This window comes from Caretta caretta, chromosome 8 (genome assembly GCF_965140235.1).
Source record: "Caretta caretta isolate rCarCar2 chromosome 8, rCarCar1.hap1, whole genome shotgun sequence".
In the NCBI taxonomy this organism is placed as follows: Eukaryota; Metazoa; Chordata; order Testudines; family Cheloniidae; genus Caretta; species Caretta caretta.
Window position 1 is genome coordinate 90,688,858 of NC_134213.1, and position 14,153 is coordinate 90,703,010.

At 41.8% G+C, this 14,153-nt stretch overlaps 1 protein-coding gene across 3 annotated transcripts in view; it reads left to right on the forward strand.

Annotated features, from left to right (window-relative positions):
• The first annotated feature begins 9,206 nt into the window (after positions 1 to 9,206).
• The window catches only part of JAK1 (Janus kinase 1), a 105,271-nt gene continuing 100,324 nt past the window's right edge, over positions 9,207 to 14,153 (forward strand). For all 3 annotated transcript variants that reach the window (XM_048859708.2, XM_048859709.2, XM_048859711.2), the window contains exon 1: positions 9,207 to 9,453. The gene's annotated coding sequence lies outside the window, so the exon portion shown is untranslated. The remainder of the gene's footprint in view (positions 9,454 to 14,153) is intronic.

Here is a 14,153-nt window from a genome sequence, read left to right on the forward strand (position 1 = left end):
AACTCCCATTGAAATCACTCTTAAAGGGCTTTGAGGATCTGGGCCTAAGTTTAATTGAAAGGCTTGGGCTCCTAAGTCACTTTTTAAAATAGATTTAGGATCCTACATCTCTTAGATGCTTTTGATAATTTTACCCTAGACCTCTAGGTATTGTTACACCTGGTCTCTCGGGCACTAGCTATACAAATAAATTCTAGCCGAAGCCCATTATGCATTCTTTCCCCTGGAATAATATTCTGTTTTTGTCAGCTGTTCACCTTCCATTTCAGAGGAACAGCCGTGTTAGTCTGTATTTGCAAAAAGAAAAGGAGTACTTGTGGCACCTTAGAGACTAACCAATTTATTTGAGCATGAGCTTTCGTGAGCTACAGCTCACTTCAAAGTGAGCTGTAGCTCACGAAAGCTCATGCTCAAATAAATTGGTTAGTCTCTAAGGTGCCACAAGTACTCCTTTTCTTTTCACCTTCCATTTGGCATTCAAAGCTCCTTTCTTTGTACCTTCAGAGTTCACGGGCAGATAGAAATATTTCCAGCTTCATTTGTTGTGTACTGGAAACAACCACTGATTGCAAAGCGTGAATAATAAGTCCAAATGTTAGTGAGCACAGAAGGCAACCTTGGAAGACTGGTCTCATCACCAACATGAAAAGTAGTGGGTAAGATTGGCAGGAACAAAAGGATGAGCAGTGAAAGCAGTGCAGTCAGATGATGCAAGGGTGAGTCTGAATACAGGAAGAGAGCTAAAGAGATGTGGTGTCATGGCCTTAACTGGACACAGGAACTGAGTTCTAATCCTAAACCTTACAGAACATCTGTGGATTTGTGTGTCATAATATCTCTACCTCAGTTTCCCTACTAATAAAATTGGAATAATATTTCTGACCTGCTCCACAGTGGTGCTGTGAGCATTAATTACATAATATTTGGAAAGTGCTTTCAACATGAAAAGCACTATACAAATACTATTATTATTTATACTATTTTCTATACTTTGTATTTTACTCATCTTAGAAAATGGAGGTAGACTAGTCAGTTTTACTATCTGGGCCTTTTTCATGAGGTAGCAATCCTTGGGCTGCAAACCCTGTAAGATTGTGTTTAGTAAGGTGTGCCTGTGTTGAAAATGTTCCACTCCCCCCTTTTCCCTATCCCTTCCTAGCTTCTGGGAGAGATGGGGATTAATCCCAGGAGCTCAACAATTTTCCTCTCACATGTAACAAAGATATAGAAACCCTAGTTGGATCAAAGGTCACCATAAGAGCTACAAGCAAGGCCTTGAGGAATCACACATTTTTTTAAGAGCACAGGCTGAGTATCACTGATTTAAAAGTTTCAGCCCCAGTGATGTCAGGCTGATATTTAACATGTGTACCAAGCAAAAGATTTCCCTCTTTGCCAGTGATTAAACTCCACACACAAGGGATTAATGTGGGGCATCTCTTGTTGAAAACAAAACGTATTTCTAATGGCCATAAATCAGGAAATGAGGAAACGTGCTCCGATGACGCTAGCAGTATTTATACTTTGTACCTGAAAATTATTCCATCAACAACATATTAATAGCATAGCACAGAATGTCCTTCAGCTGGTATAACCTGAAGATGGAGGCTGGAGAAGATCCCAGGAGAGAGGGGGAACTTTTTGAAAATGCCTGCTTTGTGCAATCTAGATTATTCTGAAGGTTAAAAACAAGTTATCAAAAATGTTTTCATAATTCATTTCTGGCAGTAATGAGCAATCAGTATCAAAGAAGGGATAAACTCCATCAGGGCAGTGACATTATTCAATCTCCTCTTGAACTGGAGGGTCAGGAGTCCCCTCTAACACATCAGTGATTGAAGTCAATACTGTCATGCCCATTTAAATGGGTGGAGACTCTGGCCCTTTAAATTTATCAATTGTACAGTTCCAACACAGCAATAAAGAAAAGTGATCAAACTACAATATTGCTATATAGCTAAGAAAAATATCAAAAATACTTTTAAAAGGCACAAAGTGACATTTTCTGGCTCATTCTCAGAGGTGAGAGGAAGGGTAGTTTTTAATAAGTATTCATTATTTTCATAAGAATAAATGAGCACTGGATAAGAGCATACATATTTCTGTTTTTTTACTATGGAAGGGATTTTTTGGGCTAATTCTTCCATGCCTGGTCTTGCACATGCAAGCTTATATTGAAACCAATTGGCATTTTGACTGAAAAAGGAACACTGAATTGAAACCTTACTTTGTGATAGATATGGAGAGATGACTGCCATTGTTTGCAGCAGGAGACATACAAGTAGTAAAGCCAATAGAGAAGTGATGTGCGTAATTGGAGTATTAGATTCAGTTTCTATTTGGTATTTTACAGTGGCAAATACATGAAGTTCTTAGTGGATCAAGTATGGAACAAAGATCCAGGAAGTCAGAGTGGGAATAATTTATTTTAAAATATACATTTTCTATAGTTGGATTCATTATTATTCCCAGACCTGGTCAGAATTTTTTAAATACATTTTTTCAAATCAAAATTTGGCCTTTTTTCAAAAGCAAATTTTTTGGAAAAATCTTTCAAATTTTTCAGTTGCTAAATTTTTCCATTAGAAATTTGTTTAATGAAAAAAGAAAAAAGTAACCCATTGGTATTTCTAAGAAATGTTGTCTTCCATTTCTGCTTCACTATATTGCCCCCATAAAACACCTGACTGGTCAGCTTAGCCACACGGTAGGTTTATTTATTTTTTTTAAATGGTTCATTCATTTAAAATAAATATTTTTAGTTGAACAAAATTCCATGTTCAGAAATGCAGAAAATTAAAACCAGGCCACTGCAAAACACAACAGGATGAAAAGCACTTTCAGATTTGTTGAAATTTCCAGATTCTCTCCCGCAAAACTACTATTTTTCCCCCCATCCAGGTCAAATTAATCATCATGTAGAAAATTAGCAATCGTAAAAATGAGATAAGCCATCTGAGGCCAAAGTAGGCACAATATAAAGAATCAGAGGGGTAGCCATTTGTTAGTCTGTACGCACAAAAACAACGAGGAGTCCGGTGGCACCTTAAAGCCTAACAGGTATATTTGGGCAGAAGCTTCTGCCCAAATAAATCTGTTAGGCTTTAAGGTGCCACTGGATAACCCACAATATAAAGAGTTAATTTAAATTATTCTTACATCCCCCGGTGCCATTTACCATGAAGAATCACACCGTGATTACTAATTGAAGATCCATTCCTGTGCTGCAAACCCTTACTACCAGGCAAAGAACCTACTACTGCTGCTGAGACTACTATTCACAGGGTTAGTCCCTGAAACTGCGGCTCTGCAAACAGTGGGCATGCAACGCACCACCGGTCACTCAGCTCGGACGTGGGATAACAGGGCGCTACACAGCTGGTGAGGCCAGGGAGCACAGAGTTCAGAGGGAATGAATTAGCACGTTAGGGGATGTAAACAGCTTCACCTACAGACTTCTTCACAGTTAGTTTTGAGGCGTTCGTCTTTAAGCCCCCGAGCGATGGCAGAGACGGGTAAATGTTGCTGGGACTTCGGGGGCAAGGGGGGTCAGGCGTTCACTTCTCCGTGTGACATTTAGTTCTAGGGGTCAGAGTAGCAGCCGTGTTAGTCTGTATTCGCAGAAAGAACAGGAGGGCTTGTGGCACCTTAGAGACGAGCACGTTTATTTGAGCATGAGCTTTCGTGAGCTACAGCATCCGATGAAGTGAGCTGTAGCTCACGAAAGCTTATGCTCAAATAAACGTGTTCGTCTCTGCGGTGCCACCAGCCCTCCTGTTCTTTTTAGTTCTTGTTTGAACTTCTGTCGCCGAGCAAAGAACGAAGTCCGCGGCACGTATGAAACCTGATCTATTCGTCTGAACCAAATCGATACTTGATGGGAACTCCAAGCTCTTAGGTCAGAACGCAGCGAGCAGGATTCCACTTTCGGTAAAGCCCCGTCCTTCCCTGCAGCTGCCCCCACGCACACTTTCTGGCAGTTACGTAGCCTTTTAACACAGGCTACTGCTCACGACAGCCGGGAACCGCCTGGTGATGGGACTGCTGCAGCCGCTGGGTCCTATTGTTCAAAGGGTTCACTCCTGGAGCTGGGATTTTTATACCACCAGAATAGTATTGGCTGGTTAGCCAAGAGAGGGGGCACGTCTACAATTCTGGATCCAACACAACAGAATTCGGGCGGTGGGCGCTGGAGGTTGCTTCCTCTCACCGTGCTAGGGCAAAAAAAAAAAAAAAATAAAATAAAATAAAAATGAAATAAAATTCCTGCAGGGAACTTCAACTGCTGGAGAATGTATTGTCCTGTGAACAACTCTTCTGGAAAGTCACCTTCATAATTGTTTATTTCACCAAATTTGTGTAGAAACATCCATCAGAATTAGGGATATCTGAAAGGGTGACTTGGTTTACTGAAAGATAGAAGTGTTTGTCTTGTACAGCAAAGGCCAAACTTATTACACATCGCAATTTTCTTTACAGAAGTTAAGGTGTGATCTACAATATGTGGAAATGTAGACTTACATTTTCAGAGTTATCGCCATACTTCAATGCACCCGAGATTCAGAATCTTTGTGGAGAAGAAAAAATACATGCAAGTCAATCGGTAATGTCTGAGATCGGAAAAAAACAATACGCAGGGTAGATTTTGAATCCACCTTAAGCTGGTGTCAGTCAGATGTTAAAACCTTTTCCTCCTTTTGTTGCGAAATAAACAAGGATGTTATGAGAAGACTTGATATTAAATTTATTTAGCATAACTGATTAAAAAGAGAGGACAAACAGAATTAGACCCCTGATACAGATACGAATACAAATTTCCCCCTAATTTGGGCATTTAAAACATGCAGTCACAATTAGTTTGTCTGGGGTTTTTTTAAGATTGCAATAAAAGACAAATAGGAATGTCAGAATTAAGTGCTTCTTAGTTCATGAATAGTATGGTTCCAATGGAAAAAAAATTAATTACTGGAATATAAAATATGACTGCTCCAATGACAGTGCAGTGATGTTTCCCTTATACTGAGTAATCTTCCAGTAATTCTTCTGCAATACAGTTATATAAAAGAAGACTATTCTACAGAGTATACCCTTTGGTAGATTAAGGACTTTGGGTCATTTACAAAAGTAACAGATCAGAATCAAGGAGAGAAAGCTGAGGCATGAGAAAGATAAGTTACATTTATTATCAGTCAGATATATTTGGCATCCAGTTTAGAGTAGTGAATCTTTGCCACTAAAGCATGCTCTGTTGAAATACTAGTACATAAAACTGCTCTCTTTAACATGAGAAGACCTCGACAAAGATATTTTATCACTAGTCTGGTTAAACTAAAATAAATTGTTACTGTAGCCCAAACCCCTAGGTGCCAGTAGCATGCCCAATAGATGTTTCAGCAGGATATTGGTGGGTCTCAATACCCACTCAGATACATGGCTAAGGAAAAGGTTTTTACTAGGGCTGGTAGGAAAGAGGAAAAGTTGCAAATGCCCTAGGTAGAGAGGCTTAAACAGTTACAGTTCAAGAGAGCAATAGTGATTCTGTTTGGGTCTCTGGGGCAGTCCAATTGAGAGCCAAGGCTCTTCAGTCCTAGTGCCCGGGTTTTCCTCTTCAGTACAGTCTCTATTCCAGCAAATAAGCATTTGCAGGTTTCCAATCCAGGCTCAGTTAGTGGTTCTCATTGGGACCCCGGAGTACTGGTTTCCTGTCCATACACTGTTGTTCCCCCATAAATCTCACACAGATCTGCACCCAGCTGTGATGTCCAGCAGTCACAGCCCATTCCACATGCAGCTCTGTCCACAGTTCCCGGGGCTTCTCTCCAGCTCCCTGCTGCATACTGCTCCCACTTCCAAATAGAGCCCAGCTACTTCTTGGTTCAGAATCAGGACCTTTCCCCTTTCCTGGCAAGGGACATGGCTAAGGGGAAATGTAGTTCCTGTTTAGCCAAGAGAAAGGGGATGTACAGTGGAGTGCTGGGAGTTTTAGTCTCCTGCTGTGGAGATCCATCACATTTCAAAGAAATCAGTTTTATCATGGCATCTGCTTTGGGCAGATATTTCAAAATGTCAGGTGTATGAACCAAAGAAACCAACACAAAAATAAACAGCAATTTGTGGCTTTATGCAAGACTAGCAAAAGCAAAAAACAAAAACCAACAAAAACCCCATTTGATTAAACTGGGGCTTCAAGTTTTTCCTAATTGAAATGTATTACTTCCATTCATGCGTTTCACCTGAGTATGAGATAGTTTGAACCTCCAATGAAGAGATTAACTAAATTAAGATTAAGAGGTATACTAAATTCTCTCTTTGGGACACAAATGAACACACAACTCCCACTAATGTTAATGAAACCTACTTGCCTAACTCTTGTGTAATGAGAGATGAAATAATACTCCTAAAAGAGGATGCAAAACTATCATTCTGTGTGTGCTAAAAATATGTTAAATTTGGAGTTGTAAAGATTATATTAATTGAGTGACTCTCTCACTGTCAGTAAGGTGAGAACTGAAGAACTGCTTACAGCTACTTATTTATAAGGTACATCAAAAGAAGCATGGACCATCCAGCTCTACTTTGGGGGGATACATAAGAGGGGACTACTAATGGCCATTTCCTATATTCCTCTCTGGAGAGCAGAAGATTTAGAAATCCTAGTATTCCATCTCCATGAGCTTTCCCCCAAAATATAGACACCTTCTCCTCATCCAAAACTACCCTCTCCATGCAAAAGTTTGCTGTGCCCATTTCTGAGATGTTCACTTCGCTCCTCAGTATAGTTCCCAATCCTATGCATTCTTCCTAAGAGTTGCCATCTGCCCTACTCCCTCCATGGTTCTGAGAGGCATCTTTTGCCCCATCTCCAAAGGAGGGAGCAAAACGTGTGTTTTCTTGTAGCCTAGTCTCATCCTCTCTCCCTAATCTAACTAGGGACTTCTCACTAGCTGATCTTTGGGATCCCAGTCCCTACCTCAATGAAGATGGAGGGTATAGTAATTACCCCAGTTTCTGTGAAGTGAGAGTAAAAGGGATGTGTGAACCTCACCTAGTCTCAGCCTCTCCCTTCAAGATGAAAAGCAAGAGGGTGGTCTTTTAAGATCAGCCCATCTCTCCTATAAGCCCCCCCGCACACACAGTAGCAAAGTCTTGTGGGGTATCCACTAACTTAAATGGGGCTCCAAAAGTGAGCTGGGTCTACAGAATTCTCTGCTGCTGGTTCAAATCCCTACTGTAAAATAAGTCACACACAATTCTGTGCTTGTTTAATTTGTTCTGATTTTCTTTAACAGCTTAGTTTTCAGGATTTGGGGATTGTTAGGAGTACAGTGTGTTGGTCCTTCCCAGTCCTGGTCCTAATGATAGGGTGTGTTTTTTTCAAAAGCTCAGATGTTGTATTCTTCAGTTCCTTCAAGAGCTTTTTTCAGAAGTTCAGATATTACATTCTTCAGTTCCTTCAAGAATTTTTGGATCACTCCATCTAACCTGGGTGCTTTAGGCCATTTAATTTCTCAATATGCTCTTTAATCTCCTTGATAAATCTATCTCTACTAGTATCTACACTTCTGTAATTGTGAAAATAGCAACATTTCCTCATCATTGGCTGTAGTAAAGATTTATGCAACTGTCTGAAAAATCTCTTTATACTCAGTTGTCCTCTGTGTCACCTGGTGGTCTAGCAAATGCACAGACTTGCTTATGAGCTTCTTGTTTTTTTATTTACTTTTTTGCTTTGTATCTTTGCATATTGATTTTTTAAATGTCACTTTATCTTCCATCTTACTTGCCAGAGTTTGAGTTTATTAACACCACTTTGGCTGTATTTTCCATTTTAAAAACGACACTTTGTCTTGAACAAATTCTTGCTATGGCCCAGATCATGCAAGGTGCTCCAGGTGGGTGGACCCATTTGTCTGCAGAGAGCCCTGATTACTTTGGTGGGGATCTGTCCGCATGGAATGACTTGTAGGATCTTAGCTTATCAATCTAGGTCTTTACAACTTTACAACTGAGCAACTTATAAACCGATTCAATTGAGCACCTTTTCATTGTACTTTGGGGTGTATTAACAGGAGTATTGTATTTGGAAGGTAATATTCCTGTGTTCTACTTGGCACTGGTGAGGCCTCAGATGGATTATTGTGTCCAGTTTTGGGCACCACACTTTAGGAAAGATGTGGATAAACTGGAAAGAGGCCAGAGGAACGCAAAAAAAAAAATGATAAAAATAAGTTTAGGGCTGTTATAAAGAGGATTGTGGTCACTGGCTCTCCATGTCCACTGAAGGGAAAGCAATGGAGTTGACTCTGCAGCGCCAGCAAGGGAGATTTAGGTTAAATATTAGGGGAAAACTATCTAACTAAAAGGATAGTTAAGCACTGGAATAGGCTTCTAAGAGAGGGTGTGGAATCCCCATCGCTAAAGGTTTTTAGGAACAGGTTGGACAAACAACTGCCAGGGATGGTCTGGTTTATTTGGTCCTGCCTAACTGCAGGTGGCTGGACTAGATGACCCCTCCAGGTTCCTTCCAGCCCTGCTTCCATAATTGTTATTAGTTAAGGCTATTTTGTAATAAGCTATCTTTAGCAACCTCTCTTTGTCAGATCTTTCTGTCCTGTTACCTTCCGACCTTTACCAACCCCCATTTCCCCCATCTCCCACCTTTCCTTCTTGAAGTAGGATGTCGCTGGAAGGCTCCCCTATCAGAGCATTTCAGGCTGAATTGTATGGAGTGACTTGGGCATTAGTGACTCAATTGGTGCAGCTGATAAACCAACCTCCTGTGCCGGCTATGCAAGGCTCTTTGGTCTCTGGGGGGCCAGCCTTCCATTGCAAAGCCCACCAGGGCAGCTCCTATATCGCTTCCCGTGCTGTGCTCAGCGCCGAGCACCCTGCCAGCCATCAGCAAACGCCACGTAACGCCCGGGGGCTCCTTATAGCAGCTGCGGCGGCCCCTTGCCCCTAGAGGCGGACAGCCGGGGGCCGCCATCTGCGGGAGTGTCCCGGCTGAGGCTCCGGGGTCTGCCCCCCCCCGCAGCGGGAGATCCAGGCGGCGGCTGGTGTCCCTCCATCCCCACGGGCTGAGGGCGGGGGCCGAGGGTCTGTCCTCCGGCGGAAGGCGACAAGGGGCGGAGGAGGCGGGGGGGGGGGGCAGGAAGAAAGGACCAGTCCACCTTAAGGCAGTGGAGGGGGGGAAACAGACGCCGTGCGCATGCGCAGGCCCCGCGGGACAGCCTGAGACTGGAGCGAGCTGTCTGCGCTGAGCCAGGAGGAGACGAGGCTGCCGCGGAGCCAGCGCTGCTCGCTCTTCCCGTCGCCTCGAGCGCCCACAGGGAGCCCCTCCGGCCCGGGGCCATGCCGGGCAGCGAGTGAGCGAAGCGGGGCGGCCGGGCTCCCCTCCCCCCCCCCGCAGCCAGCCACTCTCCCGTCGCCGCCTGGAAGCCGCACGCGGAAGCGGTGAGTGAGCCCGGGAAGCGGAGCGCGGCTGAGGCCGGGTGCGATGAGCTGGGCGCCCCCCGGGCTGCCCCGTCGCGCGGGCTGCCCCTGGAAGCCCAGGCAGGGCGGCGTAGCGGGGAGCCCAGGACAGAGCGAACCGCCAGCGAGGGGGCCGCAGAGCTGGGGGCGGGGGGCGGCGCAGCAGCGGGGCTGCGCTGGGCGGCAAGGGGCTTTGGTGTGGCCTTGAGTTTAAGACGGCAGATCAAGAGTTAAACATCCCCCTCAAAAAAGCTGCCTTTGCAATTTGGATTTTCACAGCCCAGCCAGAAGCGCTATGGCTGACATCCTGTTTATATCGTGCAAGAACATCCTGTGTTCTCCAGGCGGTTGTATTTGAGGCAAGGCACCCCCCCCCCCATCTGATGAGTCGGGCTAGTTTTCACACATCCCAGTAACCAGAATGCAGTGAGAAGGATCAAACTTCGCCCCTGCCCCAGTTCTGTAGGATATGCATAAACATACAGGAATAATTCGTCCTGGGTGTTTGGTACTTATTGCAGTTGTTCTTAAAACAGTTGATCTGGACTCCATGTTTATACCTTGCAGAGGTGTACTTTAGGGAATATTTGGGGTGGGTGGACAGGGAAGCAAGCTGTAACTCTTGGAAAATATTGACTTAGAAGACAAGCCACCATAATAAGGACTAGGTGTATCGGAACAAGGAAGTATACAAGTTGAAATGTTAGGCATGAAGTAGGAAAAAGGAACTCTTCTTTGCAGAAAGGAATAGGTGGTCCAGGTGGAAGCTCACAAGGGACTCAACGCTTGACTGATTATAAATGCACCCTAAAAAGTGACATTTTTACATTGAGTTTAGACATTTCGATAAGAAAATGCAACCTGTTAAAGTCTATATCTCTAAACTCTTGTGGGCAGGAATCTTGGTAATGTTGGCAATACATAAATTTTCCCATCTCTGAGATGTTGACACCCATCACACTCGGTTAATTTTCTTTTTGATGCCATGTATAGTGACGTTGGAAAAACCTGTTAAATTTGCTACTTCATGTCACAGGTTGTGATAGTTTAAAGTGTTGAAATTCCATTTAAGAAAACAGTTTATATTCTCTGTCCACAGGAATAATCAAATCATTACAACGCTGGAGTGCAAAATTATATTCTGCAAAAGTATTAGTACGGTTTATTGTCATTGGAAGATACAAAATAGTGCAATCCTGATAAGTGCTCATTAGTACTAAAAGTAGTGTTATGGTCAGGAAAGATGTGTAAAAATGGCACCTTTTTTCTCACAAAATATGTTCCTTGTGATACTCAGGGCTTTGTCTACACTTGAAAGTTAATTCAGATTAAGGTAGGGTGAATTTAAAGTGCAATAGCTAAATATTTTTTAAAGAATTTTTCAAAAAATCTGTTAGATGAACCAAAGCTATGGAAAAGAAGACAAAAATGCTTGTTGATGCGAGTTGGAGTAAAATTTTACAAATGCAAGAATTTCTTGGTGGAGATGCACGAGCCTGAAAGGACCCACATTAACTAATTTCAAGATCACAGGTCTTCCACAACATCAGCTGGTGGTGTGTTTTTTTTTTTTTTTGGGCATAGTTTACTTTAGGTAAATGAAGCCAAATACTTTGAAACATGATTATTTTTAGTTTTGGTTTTACTTGTGCAGACTAAGGACCAGGTCTGGCAAATGCTATTTACAAAATGTTTGCAGGATTGGGCCCAAGTTAGCATTGTCACTGCCAGTGTTGTACCTCTTTTTTTGGTTAAAGAGAAGATGCTCTCTCCTGGCACCCTTCATAATCTCTAGTTTATTGTGCATTTTAAAGACAGTAACTATAAAGTGTCTGAACTAGCTCTTGTTGGGCAAGCATTGAGATAGAATGGGTGAATTGCCTAACTGGCGCATCACATCTGATCTTCAGCCCCATCCACGTACCTGCACCCCAAACATCTAACAGAATTAACTGTCAGTGTTAGCAGTATAAACACTACAGTCAAGTCAGGAAGAGACTATTTAAAAAAAATATATGTTCTTAGAGTCTAGTAATTGACTACAGACGTAGAAAATGATTAATTGTAAAATATTTACTAAAATAGGTCAATCCCAATGCTTAAGTATAAGGTGGACTAGAACAGAGACTACACAGCAGTCTTTCAATATGAAACATGATTAAACTCAGTCTGGTTACAAATAGTACCAGTCTTATGAACGTTTCAGTGTACATTAGAATCCTTTGTTTGAAAAATTGGGTGTTTGGGTAATAAGGAGATTCAGTCCTGCATAGCTTACAGATGCCATGGAAATAGTGCTTCAGGCCCTGAAAAAGTGGAGGATACAACCAACCCACAACTAAGCCGGCATTCAGAGTGTTTGGGTTTGAACTGAGCTAAGCATTACATTTGACAAGGTATTTTGATTGAGGTTTTTCAACTTTTTTTAATTTTAACTCCAGAGGCTTGCTTTGACAAATTACATTTTCTGTACAAGAGACTTCATACAGGCTCTTTGGGGCAAAATCAAAGTACAAGTTCCCTGACTCTGGTTAAGTACCATTACATATCTTAGATGCTGCTTAATCACTAGTGGACAGTGTGCACTAAAGTTCTATTGTGACCATATATGGGGAGTGGTAGGCACTTCCTCCAGGCACTTTTTAAGTGTGCAGGAAATTGCACCTTGAGCTTAGTTTGTACTAGATGGCATTACATGGCACGTGCTGCTATAAATACAAAGCAGATTACCTATACTGGAGCAGTAAATGCATTGAAATAACTTTGGAAGGTCAGAAAAAGAATTTATGGTTCTTGTGTCATAAATAAGATTAGACTGCTATCAAATGTGGAATATTAAAATATCATTTGCACACATATTCCCACAGTTCCCTTTCTATTTTGCGAATGCCATCTACTTTCCAGTTGGGATTCACAATATTTGCAAGGCATTTCATCAGATTCCTATAAGAAGGATTTGTTAATCTTGTACAGAGCAAGTCCACAAACCGCGGAGTTTTTCTTGGGAGGGGTTAGAAAAAGCTTACTATACTGTGCTTAAACAATCAAAGTGTTAAACAGTTTGAATAACTTACTGAAGAATATAAACATGTTTAAAACTGGAAAGAATCTCTAATTTCATTAAATTTGAGAAATCTTAGTATTCAAAGAATAAGATATGAATCCTCTTTAAAAGTAACTAATATTAAAATATGGTTCTAAAAGAGAATCTGATTCTGAAATTAGAAGTACACCTCTACCCTGTCCTCGGGAGCCAAAAAATCTTACTGTGTTGTAGGTGAAACCGCATTATATCGAACTTGCTTTGATTCACCAGAGCGTGCAGCCCCCCGCCCCCGGAGTGCTGCTTTACCGCATTATATCCGAATTCGTGTTATGTCGGATTGCGTTATATTGGGGTAGAGGTGTATTAACAGATTTTGGGAACAGTTGAGTATTTCCCTATTAATTTATTTATGGTCTTTATTAAAATAGTGCTAAAATGCAGGAAGTAAAAACCCCCACGTAAGTACATAATACGAAAACAAACTGGTGTCTAAATTACAAAATGAAAAACAAAGCTTTTTATTGGGAATTTTTCTTGACATATTAAGAAAAGAAGTGACAACTTTTGAAATCAAACCAATCCTTGTTTTATTAGTCTCCTTTTGTTTACTTCAGAAAGGTGAAATCCACAATAACGTTTCTAATACTCTTGCATACTTCCAATGGAAGTATTTTTCACACATCTAGGCTGAAAGAAAGTTACAGTTACATAGGGTTCTTTATTGGATGAGTGGAAGACGCTTACTGAGAAAGGTGCTTTCACAAAGACTGTTTGTGCCGTGATCAAATGAAATTTGTAAAAGCTATAGAAATGTTAGTGCATTTTATAGTGTTGCAAATTAGTGCCTGGATCTCTCTCAAATCCATGCACAGGCTTCCCCCTTCCTATGTGGAAGTATAAGCTACCACCACAATACTGTTTTCAAGGCCTTATAGGGAGATTCTGGAATCTGAGGTCTACACAGAGGGAAGAGTAGGAGGGATGCACATATCTCCCTACCTCCTCCTCCCCCCAGCTTCAAAGACTTTAAGCTGCATTCTTTTTTCTGAAGCGCACTCCAAAGGGATTCCTGGATCACCATGCTGCCACAGTTTAGTGGGGATGCATGAAGGGTGCCATGGGTCAGATCCAGTGTTGAACCAAATCCAGTAGAATCCATGCAGGTCTTTGGGATTCTGCCAGTTTGAAGGTGGGCTCTCCAGCTTATTGGGGATAGTACTACCTCCCCACCCCTTCCACAGAATCGTGGAGAAACTCCATAAGAGAGTCCTCAGACATTCTACCTCAGAGCTTATTCTGAATTTTTCTAAACAGCAAAGTGTTTGTATTATTTTGGTAAGTACAGGTTAAAAAAAAAAATTAAAAATACACACACACACAATTTGTAAGTTTGATCATACATCCAGCCTGAGCTGGAGGAGATGTACATATTTTACACTGAAAACATGACAAAATAGGTTTTAGGCTTCATGAAGAATACCAATGAGCTAAAAAGCAGGTTTACAAACTAAAAGAGTTAATTTATAGAGAGGAGCCTGAGCTGCAAAGTTTAGATGCTGATCTCAAAGGAGTTTGGATCCATGGTCTTGGTTCTGGCCCCATACCTCATCTATTAGTAGTTAATGAACAGTAGGAA